The sequence below is a fragment of the Arachis hypogaea genome, chromosome 9 (assembly GCF_003086295.3).
Source record: "Arachis hypogaea cultivar Tifrunner chromosome 9, arahy.Tifrunner.gnm2.J5K5, whole genome shotgun sequence".
NCBI classification, from domain to species: Eukaryota; Viridiplantae; Streptophyta; class Magnoliopsida; order Fabales; family Fabaceae; genus Arachis; species Arachis hypogaea.
Window position 1 is genome coordinate 18,194,214 of NC_092044.1, and position 15,554 is coordinate 18,209,767.

A 15,554-nucleotide genomic window follows, 5' to 3' on the forward strand; every position below is an offset into this window, starting at 1 on the left:
AATTAATATTAGCTAATTCTCCATTTCTACTAGAGTCTAAAACTGTTCACCCATGTCATTCCCCCTTTAAATAGTTAACCGTAACAAACCCATAGAATGTTAATAGAGTTTGCTTTGAAACACAAAAGAAAAGTATTTTTAACACAAAATAAGCAGTTCATAAAAATAATCCAGTTTCGATGTTTTATTTTCACATTTTGATTACAATCAAAACTAAATACTGGAAGTTGCTTTTTGCCTTATAATAATCATAAACACAAATATGAGCTTTATGTTGATTTTTTTTTTCTTTTTCCCCCAATACGCATTATGTTATATTTTTACCAATTTTTTTTGCAACTATTGATATTGATACTCTTATTTTAATAATTTTTAAAATTTATGTAAATATATAATACAAAAAAATAATATATAGAGTAATATTATTAAAAATAAGAGTGTCAATATTATTATACTAAAAATAATCATTTGACCTTTTCTGTTTTGGTAATTATATCAAACAAAAGTAAATTTTCGTAAAATCCAAATAAATAGATCATCTTAGAAAATATTTTCAACAATGCCATAAAAGTATGAATTACCAATTATACAACAGCGAATATTGAAAAAGATTTAATATTACAGCTGAATGTGTGAAAATCTGTGACTTCAAATATGATGAAATCAACTGAATTTTTTTCTTTTTTGTTGTAAGACTTTGCACATTTTCCCTCCCTTTAATACTAACATTTAATGTCTATTTTTTTTATATATAAAAAAATATTAGTGTTGCACAATGAAATAAATGTATATAAAGTATTTATACTGCTAAAACATAATCTATGATTTCATTTCATTTTTTTTATTTTAATCCTGCAAAATTCAAATTGTAATTAGTGTTTTAATATTTTTAACATACAATTTGCAAAACGTAGGTTGCATTACGTTTTGTAATATTAATTTTTTATTTTAAAATCTACAAAACACAAGTTGTACTTTTTAAACTGTATGTTACAGTTTTTAAAGTACAGATTGCATTTTAATTAAATAAAATATTTTAATCCAAGCATTGTCTACAAATACTATTATCATTTATCTCTCTTTCGTACTTGTAATTTTTTAAGTGACAATTAGTAGTGTCAAAAAAATTTGGGTAAGATAATGTTGAGGTTATGAAAGGTATTGCAAATTTGTGAGTGTATTATAACGGCGAGATCATATCAAACACACATGAGGAAGTGAATTTTATTTGTGAATATCCGTTTTTCTTTTGTTATTCCATGAACATGAGTTTTGTAGAGTCGCGAAATAGTCTTTGTGAGAATATACAAAGTCACATTTTAAAGAGGGTGAGCAACATTATATACAATAATCATGACGACGCATGTATACAGTAGATATTCTATGTTTATTAACAAACCCAATTTCACGTGCCGATGATAGAGTTGTACATTGAATTTAAACAACATTTGGGCTGGACGCCGTTGGCGAGGAGGTGAATATGAACGAACCCGAGGATATAGATTGAGAATAAGATAACAACGACAATGAAGAGGAATTTGAAGCCAATTACGAAGTCGATGACGAACACGATGACAAAGACGAGGCAGGCAACTTGGTGGTGTAAAATGAAGCAGATGTAATTGTCAACAGGGCTCACTACAAGAAACACGCTGAGTATTGTCGGATTTACCGACAGATATTTCGTCGAATTAAATCCGATGGTATAAACCTCGTCGGTAACTTGTGGTGGATTTAGCGTCGGAATATGATGGTTCATGGGAAAAAAATCTGATGAACATTACCGGCGAAAAAAATTCGACGGTAACGTTGACGCCATAAGTTTAGCCTTTGTGCCACTTTACCGTCAGAAAAATCCGACGAAAATTTTTTTATAAATAATTTGAATGATCGCTACCATTGGGATTTTTCATCGGTAAATTCTCCGGTAGCGTCAATATTTTTTATTTTTTTCAATCAATTATGGACCTGATAGTTAATAATTGATAGTCAACTCTCATTTAACAATGAATAAATTAGTATTTTATCTGAAAACAATGATTTATATAATGTAAAATATCAATCATACAGATTGCAAACATAAAATAAAAGTTTGATAACAAAATACATAAGATAGAACTATATTGACATTAATCTTATTCAGATTCATCATCTTCTTCCTCTGGTTCATCATCTTCCTCCTTCGAGATAATTTCCTAATTATCGAACTCGTTTTCTTCTTCTTCTTCTTCGTCTCCATCAACCCCGTCTTCTTCTTGAAGATCATCATTGTCCAGTAGTAGTGTGTCATCATCTATCCAAAGGTCAATGATGTCATCATTCATAACAGTCGACCTAAGGGTGATCAGATCACCAATATCAACCACCATTTTCGAAGGAGTTGGGTCATGAATTTGGAAAGGTTATTGACACTCTGTGCCATTAGACTCGATACGATCTCTTAGTTTAGTCTTAACCACAACCACCTAACTAGACTAGCATGACCCCAAATAAGACAAATAGTATACCTATCGTGCATTTTGAGATAGAATAAAAGAATGGTAGTGCCTATATTTTCTGGTCACATTTACTTCATTAATATTGTAATCTTTGTGCTTTCGTGTTTCTTGTTGTGAACTTGAATCATACATTGACATTTAAACATGTAGACCTTGTACGTAGTGCGACCAAAATACTCCAATTGAATTATATTGTGCGACACACTATACCAATCAAAATGAGCACCACTTGAATCTCCACGAACCCGGACCCATTGTTATCTGTATTTTTTTTCAACCGACCATTGTAAGAATGAAACCGATATCCATTAATATTGTATATCAGGTAGCTTGTGCCCTTATTCATTGGACCCCAACTAATTGCAACTAGTATCGAATCTGTAGTGTTAGCTGGATGCACTCTGACGTATTCTCTGAACCAAGGGAGAAAATTTTTAAGTGATGTATCAGGATTTGTTTTTTGGAATAACCTAACAATAGGATAAATAAGAAAATTTCAGTGTAATGAAGTTTTGATTAGATGATGAAGATAGTATCTAACTACATGTAATAGTTATGAAGACTTAAAAACTCACATCAGGTAGGATAAAACCTGGTCACAGTTAAGTAACACATGCAGATGTGCGACATCAATTTTCTTTTTCTCTAACCAATATTCACTACCCGCGCCTATTGCAACTCCTTTTGGAACAAATATTGAATACGTTGGTCCACCTGACGAGGATTCTCCACTCTCATCATTCCTTCCAACTCTTGTTTTATGTGACTCAACATGAGGCTCAAAATAGAAGGAGCAAAATGCGGATATTTCTTTAGCTAGAAAGGCTTCGCATATACTACCCTCGATCTGAGCTCAATTCTTCACGATGCGCTTGAATGATCCAAACATCTTTTCAAACGGATACATCCACCTAAATTAGATTGGCCCGCATACTTTTGTTTCGTACGACAGGTAGATTGCTAAGTGTTCCATGACATCAAAATATTTGAGAGGAAATATCCTTTCTAACTTTCAAAGTATGATCGAAATGTTCTTCTCTATGACTGTGAGATAATTTACGTTGAGTTTTGTAGAACATAAATTCCTAAAAAACTCACTTATTTCTGTAAGAGATTTTCAGATGTCAGTAGGAAGTTCTCAGAATGCGACAGGAAGCAATGACCCCATAAAGACATGACAATCATGACTCTTCAATCCAGTAAGTCTACCTTGTGAGATGTTTGCACACCAACCTAAGTTAGAGACGTAACCATCGAAAAACCTCAATCCTTTAATCTACCTACAAATATTGTCTCTGGTTATTTGTTAGAGCAAACACCGTCTTTGGTTTAGCCCACCTGCCATTATCAAGTCTTGTTAAGTTCAGATATGACCGCCTACAAATGTCCACCAAGTCTAAACTTACCTTATCATTATCCTTTGTCCTGTCATCATCCATTACCGTGTGCATGTTATCAAACACGTTCTTTTCAATGTGCATTACGTCAAGATAATGTCGACCGAATTGTCTTTCCAGTAGGGAAAGTCTTAAAATATACTGTGCTTGGTCCAATTATGCTCCTTACCAAGTTCTGAAGGTCTCACACCTACCCTGTTATCGATGATCCTTGGGATTCTTCTGAGACGATGCCAAACTTGCAAACCACTTAATCTCACGAGTGTCTCTTCTTATTTAGTTCTATTATTCCTAAACGAGTCTTTGTTGTACCAAAAAGAATGATCAATATTGAGGAACCTTCAACGACAATCAAACCACGAATTCTTACCCTCATTCATCATCCAAAATGCCTTTATATCTTCCATATAAATGGGGCATGACATTCTGCCCTGAGTAGACTAATCTTATAACATCCTATATACAGAAAAATTATTGAAAGTTTGTCTTGGTTGAATATCATATGTTTCTACACCGTTAACCTTAAGCACAGGTACTCAACCTGATCTAACCCGATCAGGTAGGATTATTAATAGGACTGGCAACATGTACCCTACTCGCAGGTACACAACCCGATCTAATCCAATTAGGTAGGGTTGCCTACCTGACCCACTGCGGGTAGGGTAGGGTACTCTGCGGGTTTGCTTGCAGGTAGAGTTGGATGCAGGTTTACCCTATCTGTAGATACCTAACCTAATCTAACCCAATCGAATAAGATTATTTATCCGACCCACTGTGAGTAGGGTAGTGTACTATGTAGATTTGCTTGCAGGTAGGGTCAGGTGCGAGTTTAGGGTATACACTATCTGTACTCTTAATATATTATATATTATATAATATATATTTAAAATTTATGTGTAATGAACAAAGTGGGTATTGAATCCACAATCTCTTTCTTATAAAAATTTTAAACAATCACTAACCTAATCATTTAAATTATAAATTTATTATATTTGTTTTTTAAAGAGTAATGAAGAGTTAGAAGAAGAGTGACAAGACATTTATCTTAGTTTGTGTTATTTTAATTTTATTAAGAACTTGATAATCATGCTATTTGTAGTTTTATGTTGGATTTTTAATATTTTATTATTTTTAATTTTAATTTAAACTTAATTTTTTCTATTTTATTATGTATAAAATATAAAACGATTAAATTTTATATTTGCTTAAAAAAATTTTGATTTTCCTATGGGTAGGGTCGAGTAGGGTTGGGTTGTGAACTTTAGAGTGTAGATAGGGTTAGAGTTTAGAGATCCTCAACCCACAGGTAGGATATGGTTGAATTTAAAAAAAAATTAACCCACAGGCAGGGTTAGGATGTAAAATCTGGTCAGATCGTAATTAATTAAATAGGAGCAAATATGGTTAGAAAATTTAGCAATTAGAATTTGATAATTTAAATATGATATTTGGACTCAGTGAATTTTTTTGAGTCAGAAAACATAGTTTTCTGCGTAAAAATGCACACTGAAAATTTGACCGGCAATACCGGCTGAGATCTGTCTGGTACTGCAGTTGAATAAATTAATTATAAGTGAATAAAGTTAGAAAATGAGAAATTATAATTTGGAAAGCTATAAATATTTAAAATACGATTTAAAACTATAATCTTAAAGGTTTTGGCCCAAAGTTGGGCCAACAGGTTAAACCGAATGAACTGGACCCAAGACCCAACATATATAAACATTAGTTATGAGTATTTCAGCTCATTTACCTTAGGAAATGAGAGAGAGGCGGAGCTATGGAGAAAAAAGGAAGAAGAGAGAAAATCCTAACTCCACAAAACTTTAAATCACCATAACTTTTGATCCAGAACTCTGATTGAAAGAGTCGTTTGCGGCCACACGTCGCTCTTCTCATCCTCTACAATTCTATCTAAGTTTTGTGGTGAGTATTCTACTGTCCTCTGCCCAATTTTTTGTTTTTCTCATTAAATTCGAATTTGGTTTGAGTTTTAAGGAAATCTATTGATTTTGGTTATTTAGGGGTGCTCTAGTATGAGCCATTGGTGATATTCATCATAAAGTACAGTGGGTTAAGGTAAAAAACCCTCCAACCCTTGTGATTTATCATTTTCATGAACCCTAGGTTGATTGTAAGTGTGAAATTTATTATGTTAGAGTATTGGTTGATTTTGGTGCACAATTGAGAGGTTGGTGGTGCTTGTGGAGCTTTGGTAAGGCTTGAAGCTAAGGTTGGTGGAGACTTCCAAAGAAGAGGCTCAATTGGTTTGGCTCCAAGAGGTACAACTCAAGTTTCATTTAAGTACCGTGTGGTGTGATGAGAATTCTTAGGCTAAATGTCCCTAGGATTAAATTTGGATTGTGTAAATGGTTGGTACTAATATGCATAGTTGATATGTAACGTAAATTAATGATTGGGTTGAGAATTGTGTGAATTTGTATGATTGGTGTGTTGAGAATTTGATGAAATGAATAATGAATATTGGTTTGTGGAATATGCATTTAAATTGTGAATTTGGGCCGGAGGCTGGAAAGAGGTAAGGAAGGTAAGTAATGTGTGTATTATGTGATGTCATATGAGATTGAATGGATATTGAATATTGAGTGTGTGGATAAATGGGAGGAATGTGGAATAATAAGAAATTAGGAATTTAGGAGTGGAAGGTGACAAAATTGAATTGAATTGTGTAGATGAGGTAGGTTTGGTTTTAGTTGAGTGTAATTATGTGAATGTGGTTGGGTTGTGGTCATTTGGATGAGTGGAAATGAATTTAGCTTGTGAACATTGGAAAAATTGGTGATTTCTGTTTTTGAGTAAAAACTGATTTTTGACCAACTTTGACGGTCCGTAACTCAGTCCTCGGAGTTAGGAATTCTTCAAAATTTAAATTTTTATGAAAGTTCATTCAGCGATCTTTCCAATGATTCAGAAATGGTTGAAAAAGGAATTTTGAAGAAGAAGTTATGTGTAGCGGAAGTTTGAGGTTTGAAAATGAAATTCTGCAGCTTTTTCAGACTTAGTAAAATTTTTAAGAAAATAATTTTTAAGAAAACGTACGCTCACGCGTACGCATGGCCGATGCGCATGGGTAACCCATATAATTTGCCCCCCACGCATGTGTGTGGCCGACACGTATGCGTTGTTGTGTGGATGCTACTACGTGGCAGAAAAACCAGAGAGTTTTGATGGTATTGTTCCGGATTTGTACGCGAAGCACAAAATGCCTCCACGTGTACGCGTTACTCCCCCTCTCTGATTTCCATGCGTACGCATGGACGACGCTCATACGCCACTCCCTTTTTCCGCTTACCACGCGTGGTCCTGTTTTCAGCAACTATGTGTTTTGTGTTTTTAAAACCGAATTTTAAACCTCTAAGCCCCCTAGTTTCATTCTTTTAGTCCTGAATTAGAATAGTATGCCTAGTAATGAGAAGAATCTAGGAAAAGTGATAACTTGGGGATGAAGTAAGGGGAGAATTAATAATGAATCATGAAAATAATGATGATTATGAGATTGTTATCGAGAGTGATGATGATGATGAGATTGTTAATGAGAATGATGATGACTATGAGATTGATAAAGAGGATGATGATGATTACGAGATTGTCATTGAGAATGATAACTATTAAGAGATTGATATTAAATATTATCCTGATTGTGATATACCTGCCTGGGTAGATGCAGTGGCATTGCTCCACTTGCTCTAAAACGTGGTGAGATATACCTGCCTGGGTAGATGCAGTGGAGTGATTCCGCTTGCTCCAGGACATGGTGAGATATACCCGCCTGGGTAGATGCAGTGGAGTGATTCCGCTTGCTCCAAGACATGGTGAGATATACCTACCTAGGTAGATATACATGTAGAGTGATTCCACTTGCTCCGGGTTTGGTTTGAGACTCCTGGGGTAGATGAGTGGTTGGCCTTCACTTGCTCCCAGACGAGTATAATTTGAGATTGAGACTATCTGAGTCTCGGATTTCCTTGGGTACATGCGGTAGGTTGGCTCCACTTGCTTCAGGTTGAGATCTGAGATTTTCTTGACCCTGCATTGTAAGATGTGGCCGGACACTTAGACCTTTCCGGATGAACTCTCCCTCATGGATATTTTATTTTGATTGGTTATGATTTTGAGCTTGGGGATGCGCGCTCGCAGGAACTGTCTGGTGGTTAGCTATTAGGACATGTCGGGTTGGCTATGTAACCGACAGATGATATCATCAGCCATAGGGCAGGCATACATCATTTGCATATATTTGAATTCTTTGGGATTGCCTATTTGTTTTGGATTAGTATATCATATATTCTATGTTACCTGATTATGTGCTACTTGTTCTACTTGTACCTTACTGTGTATTACTTGCCTGTGTTGCTTGTATTTGTACAACTGAGAGGTCCCTCATGCTGGTGACGGTTGAAACTGAGGGCTGTTCTTGATGAGATGAGTTGATGATGAAATTGAATAATGATGATGATTATTGAATGAGTTAATTGATCTCCCTGGATAGACGTAGTGAAGTGATTTCACTTGCTCCAAGTAGAGAATGAGATAATTTGAGCTCACTGGGTAGACGCAGTGAAGTTATCTCACTTGCTCCAAGTGAGGATATGAGGTAATGATATAGAATTGCTGAGACAGAATAGCTGAGGATGGTTTTGTTTACAATTCTGATTGTGAATTGTCAGAGAGTTAGAAAGTTGGGAAGCATGAGGAATATGAATCAGATTTAGCATTCCCTTATGACAGTTGCCCATTTTATGGATTAACGAGAACATAGGGTGAATATTTGGTGAAAGAAAGTTTAGGATGCTTAGTGAGTTTTTATTACAATGCATTGTATTTATTTGGTACTTTTACCGTACTGGGAACCCATGGGTCAGGAGTTCTCATTCTGTATATATCTCTTATTTTTCAGATGCAGGTCTAGGTGCTCTGCAGTGAGCTGTGGTTTGTCTGAAAGACGGCGAAGACCTCTAAGATCTCTTATTTACTTTTGCTTAGATTCTCTCTGCTTTTATTTTTAAAGAACTCATTCTATGTATTTAATCCTTTTGAAAACTTGCCTATAAAGGCCCTTGTGTATCATTTGGGAATGATTAGGAGATATGATTGTCAAACTGATTTTATACTATACCCTAGTTGGCCAAAACTTTGCGGGTCGCGACTGGTGGCTATTTACTTAGATATATATATATATATATATATATATATATATATATATATATATATATATATATATATATATATATATATATATATATATATATTGTCCTTCTCTTATTCTACTTAATGCCTTCTTCTGTATATCGCTTTCGACTTCACATTTTATCTTTTAGTTGTCGATACATGAGTGATACGATTTTGCGATTTTATTTTTACTCTTTTCAGGCTTCTCGATTAATACTCCTTTCAATTTTACTTATAATTACGTATTAAAAATCTCCCTTGAGAGTCGTACCACCTTATTATCATTGACTTATGACTCGAGCATAAGGATTTAAATATTAGGGTATTACATAGGATAGAGTCCAAACCCTACCCTACCCATTACCAACCCTAGTTGTCAACCAGCACTCCTTTGGTGTTTCGTCTTTTGTGTGAACTTTGGATCTCTCAGCCATACATGCTCCGAAATTTATTGAGTATGCGAATTTGGATATGTTAAGTTTATTAATTAAAGTGACCATTACCATTTCATTATATAGCCTTGACCAACTAACGGTGGTTCACATTTCATAGGTAAAGGCAGTGTTACAGTGAAAGATAGTGAGTTTAGTATTGGAATAGAATTAAGTTTTAGAAGGTCGGTGATCTCTGTAATCAAAAGCTACACTATATCTAGAGGAGTTGATTACACTGTGTATGAGTCGGAGCCACAGACATTCTATGCAAAATGCAAGGAGTATGGTTTAAGATGCGATTGGCTTATCCAAACTAGCTTAATCCGGAAGAAAGGTTGTTAGGAGATCAGGGCATACAATGGAAAACACACGTGCACCATGGGGAGGATTTCACAAGATCATGCCAAGTTAGACTCAGACACGATTACAGATGCTATCAGGCTGTTGGTTGAAGCAGACACATCGATAAAGGTGAATATATATTGCAGAAGTTCAATGCAATTTCAACTACATTGTAAGTTACCGCAAGGCTTTATTGGCAAAACAAAAGTCTGTTGCAAAAATTTTTGGTGATTGAAAATTTTCTTACTAGACTATGCCAGTATGGTTAAAAGCAATGTGCGCCAATATGCCAAGGTCTCATGTTCAAATAAAAACTCTACTTCTTTATCCTGAGAGCGAGGAGGTGAATGATGTCAGAGTCCTCCATCGGGTATTTTGCAGCTTCTATCCGTGTATTACAGCATTTAGACACTGTAAGTCTTCAGTGTAGGTTGATGGCACACATGTATATGAAAAATATAAAAGTATACTTTTAATTGAGGTTGTATAAGACGGCAACATAAATATTGTGCCGATTGCTTTTGCCATCGTGGAGAGTGAGACAGCAGATGCATGGGAGCTTTTTCTTAATAATTTGCAAAGATATGTTGTTACTCGAGATGGCGTGGGTATTATTTCTGACCGCCATAACTCCATCGATGCAGCAGTAGCTCGTAGTAACAGCACATGGGCACCGCCAAGAGCGTGGAATATGTTTTGCACGAGGCACATTGGATCCAACTTTTTAAGGAGGTTCAAGGCTCCATACTTGCATAAACTCATGGTTAACACCCATTTCATATAGTTGTTGCCTAAATTGTTCCGTAGACATTCGACTATAATTTCTTAGCTGGTGCCAACGACTCCACCTAAATCAGTTTACATTAGATATAATAACAACAACAACAACAACAACAACAACAACAACAACAACAACAACAACAACAATAACAACAACAGATAAATAATAATGACGATAACCATTACTGTCGCCTAATTAAAATGCCACCCACTGAAAGCTCATTACGAAGAACGGGTGCCATCCACAGCATACGCTCCTATGTCCAAACGAAAAGTAGAATAAGCAGATTGTCCATCTCTTTACAGTTGTATTGCGATGCCGACACAAAAACTTGTATAAATTTGCCAAACTAGCTACCCCCAACTGTAAAGACGAATTTGATGAAAATCTCAAAGTAACTACTTAGAGTTGGCAAAAGTGGTTGACTTATCTGGAAATATAACTGATGATCGAATAATTTGTACGCTTTTTGGCATTGTTTTTAGTATGTTCTAGTTAGTTTTTAGTATATTTTTATTAGTTTTTAGTTAAAATTCACTTTTCTAGACTTTACTATGAGTTTGTGTGTTTTTCTATGATTTCAGGTATTTTCTGGCTGGAATTGAGGGACTTGAGCAAAAATCTGATTCAGAGGCTGAAAAGGACTGCAGATGCTGTTGGATTCTGACCTCCCTGCACTCAAAGTGAATTTTCTGGAGCTAAAGAAGCCCAATTGGCGCGCTCTCAACGGCGTCGGAAAGTAGACATCCTGGGCTTTCCAGAAATATATAATAGTCCATACTTTGCCCAAGATTTGATGGCCCAAACCGGCGTTCCAAATCAGCTCAAAAGTGTCTGCCGTTAAACGCCGGAACTGGCACAAGAATGGGAGTTAAACGCCCAAACTAGCACAAAAGCTGGCATTTAACTCCAAGAGAAGTCTCTACACGAAAATGCTTCAATGCTCAGCCCAAGCACAAACCAAGTGGGCCCGGAAGTGGATTTTTATGTCATTTACTCATCTCTGTAAACCCTAGGCTACTAGTTCTCTATATATAGGACCTTTTGCTATTGTATTTTCATCTTTTGATCATTTTTAGATCTCTAGATCATCTTTTGACATCTAGTTCTTAGATCATTGGGAGGTTGGCCTCACAGCCATGCCTAGACCTTATTCTTATGTATTTTCAACGGTGGAGTTTCTACACACCATAGATTAAGGTGTGGAGCTCTGCTGTACCTCGAGTATTAATGCAATTACTATTGTTCTCCTATTCAATTCAGCTTGTTCTTGTTCCAAGATATCACTTGTTCTTCAACTTGATGAATGTGATGATCTGTGACACTCATCATCATTCTCACCTATGAACGTGTGCCTGACAACCACCTCCGTTCTACCTTAGATTGGGTGGATATCTCTTGGATTCTTTAACCGGAATCTTCATGGTATAAGCTAGAATTGATGGCGGCATTCAAGAGAATCCGGAAGGTCTAAACCTTGTCTGTGGTATTCTGAGTAGGATTCAATGATTGAATGACTGTGACGAGCTTCAAACTCGCGATTGTGGGGCATTAGTGACAGACGCAAAAGAATCACTGGATTCTATTCCGACATGATCGAGAACCGACAGCTGAATAGCCGTGCCGTGACAGGGTGCGTTGAACATTTTCACTGAGAGGATGGGAGGTAGCCACTGACAACGGTGAAACCCTACATACAGCTTGCCATGGAAAGGAGTAAGAAGGATTGGATGAAGACAGTAGGAAAGCAGAGAGACGGAAGGGACCAACCATCTTCATACGCTTATCTGAAATTTCCACCAATGAATTACATAAGTATCTCTATCTTTATCTTTATGTCTTATTCATCATTCATAACCATTTGAGTTTGCCTGACTAAGATTTACAAGGTGACCATAGCTTGCTTCATACCAACAATCTCTGTGGGATTGACCCTTACTCGCGTAAGGTTTATTACTTGGACGACCCAGTACACTTGCTGGTTAGTTGTGCGAAGTTGTGATAAAGAGTTGAGATTACAATTGTGCGTACCATGTTGATGGCGCCATTGATGATCAAACCTTCGCCCACCAAGTTTTTGGCGCCGTTGCCGGGGATTGTTCGAGTATGGACAACTGACGGTTCATCTTGTTGCTTAGATTAGGTATTTTTCTTCAGAGTTCTTAAGAATGAATTCTAGTGTTTCAAGGTGATGTTCTTATCATCACCAAAGCTGATTGATCTTCATCAATTTAGCTCTTGAATGCAATGTCCTGCTGAAGCTTGTTCATCCATGTCTAATTTCTTTAGACTGAAACTTTAGACTAACATTGCATGATTCCTGGAATTCTCATTAAGAATTTTGATATTTTTATTTTTCTCTTCACTTAATTTTCGAAAAATCCAAAAAAAATTACAAAATCATAAAAACCAAAAATATTTTATGTTTCTTATTGAGTCTAGAGTCTCATGTTAAGTTTGGTGTCAATTGCATGTTTCTGTTCTTTTTGCATTCATGCATGTGTCTTCATTAATCTTCAAGTTGTTCTTGATGATTTCATTGCTCTGATTTTTAAATTCTCTTGACTTGAGTGTTTATGTGTCTCATATGCATTCTCATTTTGTTAGTGTCAGCAGTATACAAACTGCTAAGTTTGGTGTCTTGCATGCATTTTTATTTGATTTTAGTTGCATTTTGACTATTCCTCATTATTAAAAATCCAAAAATATTTTTAATTTGTGTCTTTTCAAGTCAATAATACAGAGAATTGAAGATTCAAAACATTCAGCAGAGGAATTACACAGAAAAAGCTGGGCGTTCAAAACGCCCAGTGAGGAAGGCAAACTGGCATTTAAACGCCAGCCAGGGTGCCTGGCTGGGCGTTTAATGCCCAAAAGGGTAGTGCTTTGGGCGTTAAACGCCAGAATGTGCACCATTCTGGGCGTTTAACGCCAGGATGCAACAAGAGGGAAGATTCTGTTTTCAAAGCAAATTTTTTCAAATTTTCAAAATTTTTCAAAATCAAATCTTTTTCAAATCATATATTTTCAATCAAATCTTTTTCAAAATCAATTTCTTTCCATTTTCAAAAATACTTGCTATCAATTAATGATTTGATTCAACAATTCAAGTATGTTGCCTTTTCTGTTGAGAAATGTTTAATGTTTGAATCATATCTTTTCTTGTTAGCCAAGTCATTAATTTTTAAAATCAAATCTTTTTTTTAAAATGTTTTTCAAATCATATCTTCTCAATCACATCTTTTTAAAAACCAATCATATCTTCTTAACCACATCTTTTTTAAAATAGTTTTCAATCAAATCTTTTTTATTTCTAATTTCAAAATCTTTTTCAAAAATCACTTTACTTCTTTCTTAATCATGGTTTTCGAAAATCAATTAAAGTTTTTCAAAATGTTTTTAAAATCTTTTTAAATTATTTTCGAAAATTTCTTCCACTCTTCTCACATCCTTCTATTTATGGACTAACACTATTTCTTAATGCACAATTCGAACTCCATCTTTCTTGATAAGTTCGAATTTTCTACCTCTTCCTTCCATTTTTCTTTTCCTCTGACACCTCAAGGAATCTCTATTCTGTGACATAGAGGATTTCATATTTTCTTGTTCTCTTCTCTTTCATATGAGCAGGAGCAAAGACAAAAGCATTCTTGTTGAGGCTGATCCTGAACCTGAAAGGACCTTGAAGCGAAAGCTAAGAGAAGCTAAGGCACAACTCTCTGTAGAGGACCTAACAGAAATCTTCAAAAAAGAAGAACCCATGGCACCGAAAATAACAACAATGCCAACAATGCAAGGAAGGTGCTGGGTGACTTCACTGCACCTACTCCCGACTTCTATGGGAGAAGCATCTCTATCCCTGCCATTGGAGCAAACAACTTTGAGCTTAAGCCTCAATTAGTTTCTCTAATGCAACAGAATTGCAAGTTCCATGGACTTCCATTGGAAGATCCTCATCAGTTTTTAGCTAAATTCTTGCAAATCTGTGACACTGTCAAGACTAATGGGGTTGGCCCTGAGGTCTACAGACTTATGCTATTCCCTTTTGCTGTAAGAGACAGAGTTAGAATATGGTTGGACTCACAACCTAAAGAAAGCCTGAACTCTTGGGAAAAGCTAGTCAATGCCTTCTTGGCAAAGTTCTTTCCACCTCAAAAATTGAGTAAGCTTAGAGTGGAAGTCCAAACCTTCAGACAGAAGGAAGGAGAATCCCTCTATGAAGCTTGGGAAAGATACAAACAATTAATCAGAAAGTGTCCCTCTGATATGCTTTCTGAATGGAGCATCATAGGTATTTTCTATGATGGTCTGTCTGAACTGTCCAAGATGTCTTTGGATAGCTCTGCTGGAGGATCTCTTCATCTGAAGAAGACGCCTACAGAAGCTCAAGAACTAATTGAAATGGTTGCAAATGACCAATTCATGTACACTTCTGAAAGGAATCCTGTGAACAATGGGACTAATCAGAAGAAAGGAGTTCTTGAGATTGATACTCTGAATGCCATATTGGCTCAGAACAAGATATTGACTCAGCAAGTCAATATGATTTCTCAAAGTCTGTCTGGAATGCAAAATGCACCAGGCAGTACTAAGGAAGCTTCATCTGAAGAAGAAGCTTATGATCCTGAGAACCCTTTAATGGAAGAGGTGAATTACATGGGAGAACCCTATGGAAACACCTATAATCCTTCATGGAGAAATCATCCAAATCTCTCATGGAAGGATCAACAGAGACCTCAACAAGGTTTCAACAACAATGGTGGAAGAAACAGGTTTAGCAATGGCAAGCCTTTTCCATCATCTTCTCAGCAACAGACAGAGAATTCTAAGCAGAACACCTCTGACTTAGCAACCATGGTCTCTGATCTATTTTCAAAACCACTCAAAGTTTCATGACTGAAACAAGGTCCTC

At 35.9% G+C, this 15,554-nt stretch overlaps 1 non-coding gene across 1 annotated transcript; it reads right to left on the reverse strand.

Moving 5' to 3' along the window:
• Window positions 1–14,806: 14,806 nt before the first annotated feature.
• LOC112713316 (small nucleolar RNA R71) lies at window positions 14,807–14,914 on the reverse strand. The gene has a single exon (XR_003158289.1). It is a non-coding gene; the product is annotated as a small nucleolar RNA R71 (small nucleolar RNA).
• Window positions 14,915–15,554: the final 640 nt, after the last annotated feature.